The sequence below is a fragment of the Lichenostomus cassidix genome, chromosome 8 (genome assembly GCF_008360975.1).
Source record: "Lichenostomus cassidix isolate B80296 chromosome 8, HeHo_3.0, whole genome shotgun sequence".
NCBI lineage: Eukaryota > Metazoa > Chordata > Aves > Passeriformes > Meliphagidae > Lichenostomus > Lichenostomus cassidix.
Window position 1 is genome coordinate 1,905,070 of NC_139489.1, and position 15,852 is coordinate 1,920,921.

Genomic DNA, 15,852 nt, shown 5'->3' on the forward strand with positions numbered 1-15,852 from the left:
CATGCCTACTGCATGTGGGCTCTGCCAAGCAAGGCCCCCTGGTGATCTGAGCCTGGAGAAGCACTGAGCTTTACAGGGTAGATGAATGCACCCAAAAATTACTTGAGGGAAGTGCCAATCCAAGTATGCCAAAGTTAGAAAAAGCCTGATTTAGGGCTATTCTGGTCACTTTAATTTGTCTCTGTCATGTGCCTGAATGGAGAGTCAGTCTCCAAGTGCATGATTCCAGCTGCTGCAACAAAAAAGTACAAACTTGGAGAAAACAACTCCTCTGTGCAGTGCACACTGAGGCAAACTGTGGTTGCCTCTGGAGCCCATGTGAACATATGTGCACATTTGGATAATTTCTGAATGTCCAAGCTTCTCTCTGCCTTCTCCACATGCAGTTCTCCCTTTCCTCCTACTTGAAATCCCCTTTTCTTCCAGCCCCAGTCCCTCCCATCTTTGGAGGATGCTGTGGACAAACCCTAAAATCTTTAATTTTTTAAAAACTTCACCAAATCCAGACAGAGTCAAGAGTTCATTCCTGAAAGCAATGGAAGCCTCCCAGCCAAATTTTAGGTACAAACCATACTGAAGTGAGATCTCCTCAATGAGATGGTTGTGAGACTCTTTTTAATGTGGGCAAAAGAAAATATTTTGCCTTGTCCTTGTTTTAAGAAAGATGTGAATCCTCTCTTTTTTTTTCTCCCTTCCTTTTATTTTTTTTCTTTTGAAATGTAGCAAGAGAATCCAGCTTGAGGCAGAAGTCATCATGGGACATTTAATCTCAAATGGGTAAAGGCTAGCAAAAACAGGGGCAACTGAAGGCAGATTTCCACAATGAGGAGTGCCAGGCTGGCTGAACCGTAGGCACTGCTCTGCCCCACTTTTCATGGAATTCATAATAACCCTTTTCATGGGAGCCTGCCTGGGTTAACTCCTGGGCGATCACAAGCCTGCCTGTTGCTAATAATAGCATCATTGGCTAAAATATCTCCACATTTACTGAGTTTCATATTCCAATTTTGCGGCTCTGTTTCGTCCTGTTTGCTCGCTTTTGTTTTCCATTCCTGTCATGCTGTTACACTAACATTTTCCATCTTGGTTCCAAGGTTTGCCACCATTAGCTGCTGCACCACGTGAACATTTGTGTCTCTCCATCAGATTTGTGAGGAGGCTGCTATGGCATGGCCAGCTCTTCATGGCAGTGTTTCCAGAGAGCAGATGGTGACAGCTCAGCGCTGTCACCCGAGGCAGCTGCGGTGAGTTCCCTCTCTTGGAAGCATGGACTGTGACCATGGCATGGCTGGAACTGATCAGAAAGTCTGGGGAATTAGGGCAAAGAAGGAGGAAATTATATTTTTTAATCTAAAGATAAGTAGTTCTGATTTATTTCAAATTGAGGCAACTGATAAAATGCTGTTGTCAGCCCTCACCACCCAGCAGGAGTAGCTGTTTCTATTCTCTAAAGGCATCACTGCACTACCCCAAATTAAATCCCATCACACGGTGCTTGGTAGTTATGACAAAGGGTAAATCTGAGCCATGGAAGGAAGAAAAAGAGTTTGTTACTGGACTGTTAGTCCTGCTTTAGGCTTCATGGGCTTGGTCAAGCACAAGACAGTTTTTGCTGGACTGAAATCACAGCTAAACCCCAGGAATTAATGTTTATCCCAGCTCTCTACCACTTTTGGGGGCACTGGACTTCAGATCCTTGCATTTGGACTTCACAGACCCTTACATTTGATTTCATGGAGATTTAGATACTGAAGGATTTGGGTCTTAACCTCTGCTCTAGTTTCCCAGCTGAAAGACAGTAGTAATATTTCTCTGCCATACAGCAGACTCACAGTGAGTAATTATTTCATATTTGTAGAGTACTTTGGGAAGAATGTGCTCCATACTGCTGATATTATTAACTTCTGGAGCCCAAGATGGAACAGTGAAGTGCCTCTGTGCTGTGCAGACCTGATAATCTTGGAATCTAAGGAATGTTTAGAAGTTTTGACAGGAGAAACTCTCAGCAACTAAAAGAAATCTTGTCATGAGGCAAGGATTGGGGGAAATAATGTGGAACCATCAGTACCCAGTCCAACCTCTTGTTGCAAAGTGAGTGTGATTCCAGCCCACATCAAAGCTCTGTTTACTTCTGCTGTCAGATGATTTTGTGAGAGCGCTGCAGAGGGCTGGAACACATCAGGGTGACAGAGTCAACTTACAGAAAGGACTTAGTCAGGCAGCAGATGTGCAAGTAGAGGTCAGAGTTAGCATGGACAGGGCACAGGGTCTGGTGAGCAGGGGAGAGATGCAGGGCTACAAATAAATGTACTATAGGACAGAAATCCAACCATGTCCTGGGCTGCATCAACGGAAGTGTGATCAGCAGGTCAAGGGAGGTGATTCTTCCCCTTTCTCTGCCCTGATGAGACCCCATCTGGAGCACTGAGTCCAGCTCTGGAGTTCCTAGTAAAGGAGAGGTGGGAACTTGCTTGAATGAGTCCAGAGGAGGCCATGGAGATGCTCCCAGGGCTGGAGCCCCTCTGAAGCCAGGCTGGAAGAGCAGGGAATGTTCACCTGGAGAAGAGAAGGTTCCAGGGAGACCTCAGAGCCCCTTCAAGAGCCTAAAGGGGCTCTAGGAGAGCTAAAGAGGGACCTGGGAAAAGGCATGGAGGGACAGGACACAGGGAATGGCTTCCCACTGCCAGAGGGCAGGGGTGGATGGGATATTGGGAAGGAATTCTTCCCTATGAGGGCAGGAAGGCCCAGAGAAGCTGTGGCTGCCCCTGGATCCCTGGAAGTGTCCAAGGCCAGGTTGGATGGAGCCTGCAGCAACCCGGGAGAGTGGAAGGTGTGGTCTGAATTATGGAGGCTTCATTCTGCTCCCAATTCCTGCCTTCCAACACAAGGGGCTTGGGTGTCTGGAGAACAACTCGTCTTGCCATGAACAGCTGAGGCAAAGAAGCCATTGAGTTTCTCAGCCTTTTCCTCAGCCTTTGTAATTATGTCTTTTTCCTATTCCTGCTGGGAAACCATTAGGTATTTTGAGGTATTGAATTTAAAATTCTGAATTTTATTGCTTGCATTGGAAATCATGACCTGGCTCACTTTGAGGCATTCAGTCTGAAGGTTGGAATTTTTTTCCTTTTTCTTGTTTTTATATAATTTTCAATAATTTCCTCTTGCCTTGTGCTATTTTAAGATGTTTAACTTAGTAGCTCCAGAAGAACCATTCGCAAATAGTGTTGATCTGTGTTTTGAAAGTTTAACATACACTATCCAATGCACATTTACATACACCACTGAAATCCGGCATTTGGGAAATTAAAACAACAAAACTTGATTGCATATCATGATTTCATATTTTGCAGATGTTAATATTTAATCATATGCAGAGCCATTTAGCTTAAGTGCATTAATGTAACTCATTTAAAAGAGGCCAGTAATTGTCCTATTAACTCCCAGCCTGGATGTTATCCATGCTGCCCTGCTGGTAAGGCCAGAGGGAGAGTCTCCTATTGGCACCCACAGAGATTGCTCTGATCTGTTGAAAATCCTGTTAAAATCTAATTACTTAGGAGAATAGGCCAGGGAATATCTAATGAGCTTCAGGAAACCCACTGAAAGAAATTCTCTTTTAATACAGACTGAAACATCTTCTGTGTTTCAATTACAGTGGTACCACATGAACATAATTACACTTGTATAGAACGGGACTTGTCTTTGTTATTTTAATTACATATCACTAGATTTTTCTTAGTCATGGAGAAAAATAATTTGATTCCCCATAAAGGTTAAATGTTGATGAAAAGCTAAGTGTTGAAATAAATGTAATCTTTGTTTATGATAATTTCTTCTTTGTTTTGTGAGAAAATGTTAGTCAAAGTGGGTCACTGAGGGAAGCTGACCGACCAAACACACACTGGGGAAGCCCTGGGAAGGTGGAGATGTTGTACTGATGAGAAAGATTTCAGAGAAGGTCACTCACTTTGCCAGCATGAAATTTGGCCTTACTTTTGTTATGGTAATTGAAGCTGTTGACATTAAGCTCACAATAAAATCTCATAGCAGCAGCAGCAGAGCAGACTCCTTGTACCAACAGGGGGGACTATTTGCAATTTCTTCCGCTTGCAGCCTCTTAATTTTTTTTAATTTGAAAATTCCGGTGCTAACGTGACCACAGTTATCACTGGTGGCTTTTTGCAGTGACACAAATGGTTCTATTTCTGCCCAAGATCCTGGAACAGGCTCCCCAGGGAATGGTCACAGCTCCGAGGCTGCCAGAGCTCCAGGAGCATTTGGACAAAGCTCTCAGGGATGTACTGGGTGGGATTTTTGGGGTGTCTGTGCAGGGCAGGAGTTGGACTGGATGATTCTCATGGATCCCTTCCAACTCAGGATGTTCTGTGGTTCCATGGCTCTAATCCACAAACCTGCATGGCTTCACTCCATTGGGAAATGAAGAGCATGGGACTGCTCATGGGTTTGGCCTCTTTGCTGTGGCCGCCAACAACCCTGGAACCACAGCAGCTGGTCCAGACAGCCTGGAGCATTGCTGCTACCACTGCTGTAACTGGGCTTCCTGTGGACAATCCTGAATTTAATGGGGTTAAACCCTGAGGAGATGGTGTGGGGACAGAGGAGGCAGGACGCCATGTCTGCCTGCCTGCCTGCAGGAACAAGCTGGGTGGCAAGGAATATTTCCCATGTTATTTCTGCCTTAGCACATGGTCAGGCTGGTCCCAGAGCAGGGATGGCAGAGAAGCCAGTGAAGGGGTAGGTGCTGGATAAACCCTTCACCATCCGCAGCCCCAGGTCCCTCACATGCTGTGAGGGAGCAGAAAGGCGGGAAAACCCTGAGGCGGGAAAGCGGAAAGGCGGGAAAACGCTGAGGGGGAAAGCACTGAGGGGGGAAACGCTGAGGGGAGAAACGCTGAGGGGGGAAATGCTGAGGGGGGAAATGCTGAGGGGGGAAATGCTGAGGTGGAAAACGCTGAGGGGGGACACGCTGAGGGGAGAAATGCTGAGGGGAGAAACGTTGAGGGGAGAAACGCTGAGGGGGGAAATGCAGAGTGGGGAAATGCTGAGGGGGGAAACACTGAGGTGGGAAAGCAGAGAGGTGGGAAAACACTTCCTTCACCGACAATTTGTTCTGAGCAATCCCATGTGAGAGCATGAGTTCCACACAGCCCATCTGCCCTGAGGGGAGGAGGACGGCTGGGAGAAGATGAGGAGGGGCAGGCGCCATGTCGGGTGCCTGAGGATTCATGAGGAGACAACTGGCCATGGCTGTTCCAGGTGAGTTTGCCCACCCGGTGTCAGGTAGTGCTGAACTAAAGAATCACAGAAATTGATCAGCAGGAAGGAACCCTCAAGGATCACTCCCATTCCCTGGGGAGCCTGTTCAGTGCCCAATCACCCTCTGGGGAAAGAACCTTTTCCTGATATCCAGCCTGACCCTCCCTGACCCAGCTCCAGCCATTCCCTCAGCTCCTGTCCCAGGTCACACACAGCAGAGATCAGTGTCTGCCCCTCCTGTCCCCCTGACGAGGAGCAGTAACTATGATGAGTCTCCCCTCAGTCTCCTCCAGCTGAACAGACCAACTGCCCTCAGCCTCTCCTCACACAGCTTCCCCTCAAGGCCCTTCGCCATCTTAGTTGCCCTCCTTTGGATGCCCTTGAATAGTTTAACATCTTTGTCATGGAGCGTGGCTGGACATGCAGGTTTATGCAGTGACTGGCAGAGATGTCCTCAGGGAGCCAGCTGCCCCGAGCTGGGAGATGCTCTGATATTCCAATATGGGGGGCTGGCTGTGTGGATCTGCACAGTGAGGGGTGTGAGGGGTGTGAGGGGTGTGAGGGGAGATTCCCCTCCTCAGAAGTGATATAAAGCTACAAACAGAAGTAATACAGACTAACACCCCACTGTCCACCACTTCAAACTCCCACACAGGGCTTCAACCTGTGAGGAACTATTGCAATTGGTTAGGTGGAGAGTCAGGGCTCTGGAATAGCTTTAAAATATTGGAAGAAGCTGCTATGAGTAACCTTTGGGGGTACTCTGACTCCACAGAAAGCTGGATTAAACTTTGGGTAATGAGGGACCCAGGTAACAAAACCTTAATTCTGTTTTCCTTGTTTCAGGTTGTCCACAAATGCAGATTTGTGCTGATGCTTTTTCTTCAGAGCTCAGCCCAGTGTCTTCCTCTATCTGAATGGCAGACCAAGGAAAGCTGACACACAGGTAGTGTACACAATTCCTATCAGATTCATATCTGATATGGAGCTCTATGTCTTAATTTCCTTATATTTTTAATAACTGAATGCATTTTACAAGTGTGACTGTCTTACTTATGAAAATAATTGAATACTGCAACACAGATACAGTGATGGAAAACATTATTAAACTCCATTCTGGATGATTCCAATAGTATTCCTAATGAAGACAATGTAGCCATATTTTCTGAAGATGATGGGAGTTGAACATGAAGGGTCAGAGAATAAGTTGCAGAGCCACAGGTTTATAAATGTGAGCTCGTTAAAAAGATTTTTTTTGAAATTTAAGTGATAAATCTTTGTCCAACACTTTGTAAACATATTTACTGTGTTCATTCCAGCTATCAAATACACCTGAGTGGGATTATATCCATTATATTTGATGTTAATGGAAGTGAGGTATTCAGTGCTTCATTTGACTGCATCCAGGAGAAAAATGTGCTTCCTCAAGCTGAACTCCCACTCATCTGCTTGGAATTTGAAGGCCAAGTGCCTTATAAGTCCCATGTAAAATCTATCTGTAATGTTTCTTACTGCATCCATTTAAATACTTTTTATACTATTAAGATGCACATTTGGCAGGGAGAAGGAAATGAACTCAGGGAAAAATATTAAGATTTGGCTGAACTGTAAACTCTATATCAGGAATTGATCCAAACTTTGATTTTGCCCTTTTTAAACCACAAAAGTGGATCTAGATTTTCAAATTCTGAGGCTCAGCTTGGTGTGGAATTGCAGAGTTCTCAAAAATCCAACCCAGGCCCTTGGGTTGGAAAACCCTTGGAGGCAACTCTGGCACAGCTTGAGTTAGAGTGAGAGCTAAAGAACCAGAGGAACCTCCCAGGCACTGCAGTCACATTCACTGAGTGATTGCAGTTTAAACTTCTGCAGTCTCTTTCCTGAGTGTCATCCTTAAAACATGTCACATAGAAAAGGTTATTCTATCTACAGAATTAACAAAGGAGCTTGGAGACTGCAGAAACTTGGGGGAAGATGAAACTCGTTGACAGGAGGGGAAAAAAAAAGGTCAAAAGTGGAAAGAAGGGAGGAAAATGGCTACTGTGAAAGACAGAAAAAATCACTGGAAATGTTTCCACCCCCACCCAGCATCCTGGCTCCAGTTCTGAGTCAAGTAATTTCTTTGGAAAAAGAGCCAGTGAGAGTACATTGCTGCTCAAGCCTGAGTGAGTGCGTTATAAAAATGGAGAGTAGCATGTAAATCATTCATGGGGACGGGGAAATAAATAACCCTTTATGCCCATATAAATACTTATCAGATGTTCATAAGGGGAATTTACATGGAGTTTTATTCAGTACTGTCAGCCATTCCTCTGTCTTCCATCATTCCTGCCGTGAAGACAATTCAAAATATGGTGGTGGAGAGAGCAACCTCTCCACCAGCGGATCCGCTGCACATCATGTAGAAAGCTCTGAACTCGCCCTCAGTACTGCTGTTATTTTTATTATGGCTCTTAGCCGAGTGAGATCATTCTTCCTGGTTTGCCTCCCAAGAAATAATGGGAAGCAGTATGTTTAGCCAGTGGATTGATTCAGTGATCTATTAGTCTAATCCCGACTCTGCCAATCATCTACTGGGTGACTGCAGGCGAATCACGTCACTTCTTTTGTGCCTCTGTTTCCTCTCTGACCTTCTGCCTGTCTTGTTTGTTTGGACTGTAAGTTATTGAGGGCAAGGGCTGCCTCTTGCTGTTTGTGTGTTTGGACCATGTCTGGTGCTCTGGGACCTCTGCGAGGCTCCAGCTCTAAGCGGTGCTGCATGTAAATAACAACATTCAGCTCCTCCTCTGGAAGCCACAGAAAGAGAAGGAGTTGGCAGTTGTATGAACTAGTGGCAAACTAGGACATGAGGAAGAGCCTCTACCATGAGCTGTTTTACTGGGTGTCAAACAGACACAGAGCAGAAAGGTGTTCCCTGCCCCACAGATTGAGGTGAGGCCACTTTGGCTATCACGAGCTGTCCTAAGGGCTCAGCACCAGGATTCAGGATTTAGGGACACTTTCTGAACATTGGGGACTGAGCCATGCGCAGTCACGAGGCAGATCCATGCCACGTGGCAAATGGAAAGAGATATATTTGACCAAAATTAGCCCATACTAGCCTCAATTATGTGGTATTTTATTGCATCTACTGTGAACAAGGAACACCTACATGTCAGGTGGAAAACTGTCAGCCCAGCCTTGGGTCATTCAGCTCAGGTTACAGCTATAATTCCCAGAAGGATTAGCTTGAAAATTCTTTTGGGTTTTGGGAACTCCATGTGTGGGCAAGATTCACACCTGTCACCAGGGCTGCACCAGAGATGTTTGTCATTGGTGGCAATACTGCTTTTTCAAAAAAAAATATCTTTTAACCACCATTTTGCATTTGAAGCCTCTCTTCTAAGTCCAGGAGTGACACCAGCATTAGGTAAGTTTGGGTTGTACTTGGCATTCCCTCAGCAGACTATTGTTCATGGATATGGTTGAAAACTTGTTCTTTTTTTTTTTTTTTTTTTTAAATGAGTGGCTCTATTTTTTGATAGACCTGATACATTTTCTGTGGTATTTCAGATACCACATTCTGGAAATCTTTGAAAGTGTCTCTGTTCTGTTCTGGTGGAGATCAGGAATGGAGATGGGCTGTGGGTCCTACAGTAAAGCCTGGGATTGTGTTTGCTACTCTGCTCATGTCTGGCTGATTACTCCCTGGTCCCTGGAAAATGCAGCCTAAAATATGAAAAGAAGAGGACAATACTGGATTTTTCTCCATAGTTTTTAACAGGAAATTCAGTGTGTTGCTATGTGTGTGTAATTCAACATCATCTTTCAGATACTCTTAATTCCTAAGTATAACCTAATTGCTAAAATCAATTTTGTATTTTGAATCATCCAGTTCAGTTACAATTTACTTTTGATTCTTGAAACAAAATTTGACCCATCAATTACAAAAAATAACAAGTTATCTCCCTTGGTTAAAAATGAAATAAGAAAATCGAAAATATAGATGTTGTTTGATATTTTCCTGATGGATGACTTATTAAAATTGGAGCTAGGGCTGTTCAAAGGTAAAGGTATCTTCTGAAATCATTGGGTGCAAGTATATTATAGAGCAATAATTTGGGAAATGTTATAAACCTGTTGAATGGGAATTTATGGAAGCAGATCCTACTAGTTTTAATGGGAGTAACAGGCATAAATCCCTGTGCAAGAAGATTAAACTAAACTTTCCAGCTTTAATTATTGGTGACATCACTTCTTTATTTGTCATGTGTCCTACTTGGTAAGGGAGCCTCAGTACAACTGCTCAGACAGACTGGGGAGCAAAGGTTTGTGAGAGCAGCCAATGCCTCTCCTCTTTTGAAAACCACCTCCAAATTGCATGTGTTCATTTTATTATCCATCCTCTGTGAGTCTTGTTCAGAGCCTGTATTTGTAATATTTGAAAAATACTGCAAAACTGGGCTGTGGCTGTGGTGAGCTGCCCTGTCAATTGCCACAGCACCTGGAGTCCTCCACGAGGCACCACCAGCTCACAAAGGTGTTGTCCACACTGGACTGAGAAAAAAGGACCAACCCAGCCTGTAAACCTAGGCTAGCTCTGTATTTCTAGAAAATAATGTAGGGAAACATCCTCATCTTACATAAATCAGAAATATCTCACTGAAAAACTTCAGTCGGCTTATTAATACACTTGAATTTTATGGTGCTACACTTATTTCTGCCAGATGACAGTCTGCCCCATCATTTTTCCCATTGCCAAAGACTGACAGTAGGTAAAAGGTAACATATTTCTATTATATGTGTATTTATATTAAAAAATATATGTATATATGTGTACTACATGTGCTGTAAAGGAAACACACGGTGAAACACTTGGAAAGAGCTGGTTTGAAAGTTAAAGCCTGAAATCGAAGCCTGAAATCCAAACATTGATTAAATTTTAAAAGGTTTGATAAATAACCCTTGAATTAATTGTGAGTGTATATGCATATTTATTTCTTGATATGTTTTCTTAAAATACCTTTGCCTAACATCTGAAATAATGATTGCCTTTTTCTGAAATCCATGTATTTTTAATTTTTGCAGAAAAGTAAATCAGACAGAAACATAAACTTAAAACACAGTGGTTAAATGCAAAAAATTAAGTACCTTGAATCAAAAATAGTAAGATCATTGCGCTGAAATTAGAAGAGATTCATCAAAGTAAAAGTAACTGTGACTAAGGACTATGAAAATATAAAGGGATTGACATATGTGGTAATAGGGCAATTAAATCCTTAGCTTTTTCACTGTGATGATTTTATAGCATCTTCTTACTGTTGCCAGTTTGGAAGCTGCCAGCAAATATTTTCTTAATTGCAAAAGGGGACAATATGTGCCCCACTGTTTCATTCATAACATTTGATTAAGTTAAAGAGGCTGCACTTCTATCTGGGAGAACAAAGAGTTGGAGATGGAAATAGCAAAGACACATTGTGCATTTGAAAAAAGATCCCAGGAACAAATGATTAACCAGAAATTTTACAGGGAAAAAAAGTCTACTTGTCTTGACAGAATAGCCTGATCCTGTAATAAACCCTCCCAAAGTCAACAGTTCATAAAGTCTTTTGTTCTAGTAAAAGGGTCTTTAATTTTTAACACAAACTCACACTTTGGTATGCATGAGCTTAAGTAAAATTAGAAGACATGTATATAATAGGATTTAATGGATTATCATCTGCATTTTCCAAAGATGTCAGCTTCTCTCGGCTCTGATGGAGTAGCACTTAATGTAAATTTAATTTGAAGTGATGTATGGAGGGCTTGAGGTGGTACTCTGTGATTCCCTAACTGCCTGGAGAGGCTCTGTGGGTAGCATCTGGATTTGGCTGCTCCACATGCCCAGCAGCATCTACTAACTAGGATTAATGAGGTGGCCTGTTCACCAGTGATCCAAAGGAGGTATGCTACATTTACTCCCAACAATATGAATAGGAGGGCCAGTTTCCTTTGGGGGCACACTGTTTGATGAAACTTAATGATGGTCTCGATATTAGGTGTAATAAATATACTGTATAGAAAGCACTTTTGCTTTGTCAGATTTAAATGTTATTTAATCATAAAATGGTGTTTGGCTTAGCAGGGCTGAGTTAAAGCTCATAATGGCCTCGGATGACATCTTTAAAGCTAATATTTTGCCTAAGTTGGGAAATGAAGTACCAACTTAAAAGGTCTAGTATTTACCTTTGAGACAATTCTTTTTTTTTAAGTTTGGGGATGAAAGGGAGGAAATGCCTGCTTGCTTGCAAAGTTGTGAGACGGCTTTAAAAAATATCTTTGCTCTTACCTCAATGTGTTTGTGTAGAAATCAACAGCTATTAACTTTTAGGCAAAACTTCTCTGTGTGGTCTCAGCCTCATTTACGCGTCAGAATTGTATTTTGCCTTTGTGTCTAACTGAGCATTGAATGAATTCTCAGCTAATTTCAAATTCCCTTTGTCATCATGGTTTTCAGCCAAAAGTCTATAATAAATGGTCAGAAGATGAGCTGAGACTGAATGAATAGTGAGTGGTATTCATCAGCCAAACATAGAGTCCAGATCCAATTATATGTATTCATTAAGTGATAATGATATCATGGTCTTTAACTAGGAAGAAAAGAGTGTAATTGAATAATAACAGTTGTACAATCCCAGCGGAACACACTTTCCATCCCAGCACAGCGACCCTCGGGGATGATGCAGAATTGATGGAATTCTATTACTCTTTGATAGATTTATTATGAAGGGCTGAGTGGACTTGCTACTCCACTTTGTCACTCACACTAATCAGTATCGTAAGGCCCCGAGCGTGCAGGCTTTTGTATCCCTTTGACAAAGACAAGGTTAGGGGAGGATGACAGACACCCAGACCTTTACAAACCCATACCGCAAGATGAAATGGGCCAGCTGAGCTCTGAGCTGGGACAGAATTTTAATTTGTTTATCAATGGCTCACATGTGCAACACCATAAGGATATTTGTCAGAGGAGTAACACTGAAGCTAAACTCTTTTGTTTGGCAAGTGGAGCTTGGAAAAATATTTATTGAACTGTAAAAAACAGGGTAAATGAAAGGAAGGTGAAAAGTCTAAATGGAGTGGAAAATAACTTGCATTACTGTGCATAAAGTATGAGGAGGATGGGTATCTTTGTCTATTTTTGTTTGTTTCTATTGAAGGAAATTTGCTCACAAACTACAGTCTGATCTCTTGTTGATTTACATTCTGAGGGGGGGACTCAGACAAAACAGAAGTGGGCAAAATGAATTTCAAGTGTTGCTTTTTATTGCTGTTTATTTATAAGAAGCTTCCAGTTCAGGCAGATGGATTGCTCTCCTGCTTTTTCACTATTAAAAAAACAGCAAAGTAAATAAAATACCCCGGCTTTAAAAGCTGGAACTTGTAAATACAGTCTCGTATTTATAAAAACAATCTTGTATGTGTTCAAGCGTGGCTGTTTCTCCTATCCATCGTTCCCATTCAAATGCAGGCAATAGGCTCTGTCAGCATGGTCAGTAGCTATCAGAGCCCACTGGATTCAGGGAAACAGACAATTTGTTGTGCTTCTGATCCCAACAGGAGCTGCAACCAACATTGGCATAAACAAGGCAGTGCATAGGAGCCTGCTGCCAGGGTTTGTTTTTTGTCAGTGCTGTTGAATGATAGATATTTCCATCCTTTTCTTCTCTCTGAATTGCTTTCGCTTTGCCTGTTTTTTAGCGAGGCATTCTGCATTCTAAGAGGCACTTGACAATTCAGTGTCTGGGTTCAGTGTCCCTGTCCATAAAAACAAATAAGTTGAGCAGTGCCATGTCCTGTGTGGAGTTGCTGTGCCAGCGCCTCCGTCCCTGGTTGGGATTTGTGTTGGAGGCAGCATGGCCAGCTGTGACCACAGCAATTGCCTGAGCTGGCATTCACTGTGGACAACGAGGAACAGGGATACCAGTGACCAGAGCAGAAAACATTTAGGACAACCTTAGTTTCCCACATTTTGTGCTGTGGATTCCCTTTGGAGGGCTCTTCTCCCACAGAAGCTCTTTTTTTCCCCCTCCAGCCAGAGGCACAATTGTGGGGATGTGGCAGTGGAGCTTGGTGGCCCTGCTGGGTACATCCAAACAGCAAACTGAAGGTGCATCTGGAGCATGGGAGGACCTGCCTACGCTGGTTGCTATCTTGCCAACAAAATCAGTGAAGGGAAGATGACCAAGGTTTGACCATATGTAGCAATCACAGCACAGAGTTGCTGGCTGGCTGGTGCTTGGCTCTGGTGCCCAGGCACAAGCCTGATCCTGTATCAGCATGGCTACAAAGTATTTTATGTTTTGTCTCTCTTCTTATTCTGTATAAATAAGTCTGAGGCCAGACAGTGGATCCTTGCTCTCTTCCAGGACCCGCCACATCCATAAACTCTGTGCTTACTGGGGTTCAGTGAATTTATTTGGTCAAGGTGCCAGGGAGTGAGTGAATATTTCAGAACTGAAAATGACTGTGCTACAAATCAGACCCTGGTGACAACAGCCCTTCCCTTGCACACTACAGCCCTGTGTGTGCTTTTGGGTTGGATGATGACAGCTTTCCCGCATAGGCACTTTTTTTTTACTTCTTCATCATGCACAGTCATGGCACGATGAACAGATGGCAGCGTTTTGCATCTGTTTTGCAAGAGGAAGCCCTGAAAATTCTGCAAATGGAGCACAAGAAGGGTAATCCTTTTCAGTGCCAAGTATCATGATGACAGCATGGAATCTCACAAGCCGCTGTTGCCTCTCCCAGGGGTTGGCAGCACTGCCTGGGAACAGCCAACTCCTGCCCGGCTCTGCTTTGCTCCCCTTCCTCGGCATGTGGTGATCCACAGGCGCAATCAGGTGGAAGGGGGTGTGACCAGCACGGCTCCACAGGGACGGTGCCTGCAGAGCAGATGTCCCCGGCAGCGTTCTGCTGCCTGCCCGGGGAAACCCTCGGTGTCTGCCCAAAGATCCGACCACCCTGCACAGCACAGGGCCTCCCAGCCAGATGGAAACAGGCACAGGCAGGCCAAGGACCACGTGTGAGCAGGAAATGTGTTGGGAATTGGGCAGTCTGAGCAGCCACGAGTGGCACAGCATCCTTCACTCTGAGCGCCTTCACCGCAGGGACAAGAGCAGGTCCAGCTGAGCGGGGAGTTAACTCTTTGCTGCCAGGAGGAGGCAATGGATTGGGTCTCTTGGCACTTTACACCCCGTGAGGTCAGTGGAGCTCCCCTGATACCACTGGAGCTAGAGGCAGAATCAGCCCCCTTGGATTTTCAGAGGTTTCAGTCCAGGCAGGATTCACCTCTCGATACAGATGTGCTCAACAAATCAGCCAACAGGGGTCATTCAGCTGGATGTTCTTTCATGGCAGATATCAAAATAATGACCTTTTTTTACCAGATGTTTTGTTACAGATGGCATGAAGCTCCTTGTGGAGCAAGGATTCATGTTCTGAGGAGTCCAGCTATAAGGAACAATCTGTTCCTTAGGGATCTCCACAGTGCTGTGGTGGAGGAGCCCCAGCCCTGCTGGCATGGCTGGTCCAGGCTCCTTGTGCTGCAGCTGAGTGAGGTGAATGTCTGCAGTTCTGCCAGCAAAATGGTGTGGAACCTGTTCCTGTGCATGTCCTGGGATTTACTTCCCACAAGACAGTACAGTGTACACTAGCTGACTTATCTGTGAACCATGGAAACATTTTGAAAAGGTAAAGCAGACAGTACACTGAAGAATCATTTGTCACAAGTAATTGCAGGCAGTCAGAAAGATCAGGGAGAGTATATGAATCATGACGTAAAAACAGTGAAGGGCAGGCATTTAGTCTGGTCTGTGGCTATAAGTGCAGTGACACAGGTTAGTCCTGGCATGATATACAAATGTTATGTGCAGAGGGACAAGTACAATGAATAAAGAATCCCCGTTTTCTCATTATCTCATGCGGCAGAGAGGTTTTTTACTTCACACATAACTCATAACTTTTAGTAGGCAGGAGATGGCTACATTGAATTAGTGGGAACATTTTGTTTCCTGAATTTAAATATTCTCCCTGTGACAATTTATTTCTAGTGTAAAATCCTGGTAGGATGCAGAGAGACAGGGAAATTAGCCCAAGCAGCCATTTCAGCTGGCCAGAGCTGGGGCTGGGCACCACAAACCCACCACCACCAGAATCTGGCACTTGACTGTGATAATCCTGACAGACCACCAGGGAATAATATTGATCAGGTTTGGCAGTTTCCTGGAGTGTAAACAGGAGAAGAGCTCCAAATAAGGAGCATTAGGAAAAAATAGTATAAAGAATTAGAAACAAACAAGAACAACATTTGTTTTTTTTGTTATTTTACTCTTTGGCTTCACAAATGGGTGTTTCCATTCTGAAATATTAAAAATAACAAAATCCATGCCACTTAGATAAGGAGAGAAGTGTATTTGGATCTGGAGGGAAAGCTATCATTGGGAAAGGAACAGCTGAGTGAGTAATCATGTACAACGCTATTGCTTATGAATTTGTTATAAAGGTAGACAACAGTGGGAACTTCTTATGTCTGCTTCAGGAATTTATTATTTATGG